General features: G+C 18.1%; 1 pseudogene; it reads right to left on the bottom strand.

Moving 5' to 3' along the window:
- Window positions 1-424: 424 nt before the first annotated feature.
- On the bottom strand, window positions 425-1,741 carry LOC140675895 (NADH-ubiquinone oxidoreductase chain 5-like; annotated as a pseudogene).
- Window positions 1,742-2,442: the final 701 nt, after the last annotated feature.

Consider the following 2,442-nt stretch of genomic DNA (forward strand, 5'->3'; position numbering starts at 1 on the left):
TGAATCTATAAAAAAATTCTAGTTAATTTTTCTTTTTTATTCATTTATATAGTTTAATTAATAAAAACCTTATATTTTCATTATAAAAATAATAAATTTTTCTTTATTTATAAATAAATTATTTAAAAATAAAATCTTATTATCTTAATATCTTCAATATTATGCTTTACGAAATTTAAGCTATTTAAATATAAATTACTTTAAAAATTAATTAACTAATAAAAAAAATAATTAATAAAATTAATACTGAAATAAAAATAAATATATAAATTTTAAATAATTTTATCTTAATTACTAATCTATTTATTATCCTATAAATAATTTTCTTTCCCATAAATTCAATCCATATCTTATCTATCCTATAGGTGTTTAATCTACAAATTATAATAGGACTATAAATTCATATATATATATAATTTATAAATCATATAGATCTAAAAAAATAACTAAATATTAATATATTAATTAAATTTTTTATAGACATAATCAACCTTAATAATACTCCCACAAATAATAATAACATTGTAGTTATTTTTACATTTACATTCATATATAAAAAGTAATTATCAAAAAAAAATATTCACATTAATATAGATCCTCTAATTAACCTTAAGATTAATAAAACAAACATCGATAAATTCATTAATTTATCTTCTTTATAATAATAAAATCTTGAATTTTTAAATGAGCCAAAATAAATATAATAAATCAATCGTAAAGAATATGACACAGTAAGAGAAATTGATAAAGTAATTATTATTAATAAAAAAATATTAATATTATTTAAATAGATAATTTCTATAATTAAATCTTTAGAATAAAATCCGGCTAAAAAAGGAATTCCTATTAATGCTAATCTAGAAATATAAAATCTTATTATAGTAAATGGAATAAACTCATTTAAATTACCACATAATCGAATATCCTGATTATTATTCATTAAATGAATTATAACTCCTGCACACATAAATAATAATGACTTAAAAATTGCATGAGTCAATAGATGAAAAAAGGCTAAAAAATTAAATCTTAAACTTAAAATTATTATCATTAACCCTAATTGACTTAAAGTAGATAAAGCAATAATTTTTTTTAAATCATTTTCAAAATTTGCCATCAACCCAGCTATAAATATAGTAAAAATTGAAATATATAATATAATTTTCTCAATGCCCCTATTCATTAAATATTTATTAAAACGAATTATTAGATAAACCCCTGCAGTAACCAAAGTTGATGAATGAACCAAGGCTGATACTGGGGTCGGGGCGGCCATAGCTATTGGTAATGAAACAGAAAAAGGAATCTGAGCACTTTTTGTAGCTGCTGCTAAAACAATTATTCTTAAAATTAACTTATAATTTTCCATAAAACTTAAATTCCAACTTCAAAATGTAAATATTAATCCAATTCTTATTAATAACCCAATATCTCCCACTCGATTGCATAAGACTGTCACTATCCCAGAATTATATGATAAATAATTCTGATAATAAATCACTAAACAATAAGAAGTTAATTCTAACCCATCTCACCCAAATAAAATTCTAATTAAATTAGGGCTAATAATCATTAAAATTATTGATAAAACAAATATAATTACTAACTTAATAAACCGATCAATAAATATGTCATCGCCTATATAAATTATTCTATGTAATATAATTATTGAAGAAATTAATATAACTACCCCAATGAACAATGAGACTCAATCAAATAAAATATAAAATTCTACATTAATTGAATTAAAATTAAAAAATAATCATTCCATTATATATCTTAAATTTATTAAATTTAAATATAATCTTATAAAAAAAAATAACATAAAAATAATTATTATAAAAAATGAATAAATTTATAATAATCTAAGATAAATTTTTTTTATATCACTAATTTCACAAATTAATATTTTATTTTAAACTACTTAAATAATGACATTATAATAAAATAAATAAATAATAAACATTACTTATTTATTAATAATTAATATTATCTATATTGACTAATATAACAAAACTAAATTCTATTTAAAAAAATTAATGTATTAAACTTAAATTTAAAATTATTAAAATTAAAGGAATTAAATGAATCAAAATAATCATATAATCTTTTATATAAATAAATTGTTGAAAATTTTTCTTCAAAATAATTAAATCCATGCTGAATATATGAATATAAATATAATGAATAAGCACTCCTAAAAAAACAAATCATTATTATATAAATAATAACAGATATCTCTCATCTAATTAAAACTCTAATTATAAAAATCTCTCTAAAAAAATTTAAAGAAAAAGGAAAAGAAAAGTTAGCAGCACATAATAAAAATCATCAAATTCTTAAAGACGGAAAAATATTTAATATTCCTTTATTAAAAAAAATCAACCGACTCCCTGATCGCTCATAATATAAATTCACTATAAAAAATAAACCTGATGAACA

Source organism: Anoplolepis gracilipes, unplaced genomic scaffold (assembly GCF_047496725.1).
Source record: "Anoplolepis gracilipes unplaced genomic scaffold, ASM4749672v1 Contig23, whole genome shotgun sequence".
NCBI classification, from domain to species: domain Eukaryota; kingdom Metazoa; phylum Arthropoda; class Insecta; order Hymenoptera; family Formicidae; genus Anoplolepis; species Anoplolepis gracilipes.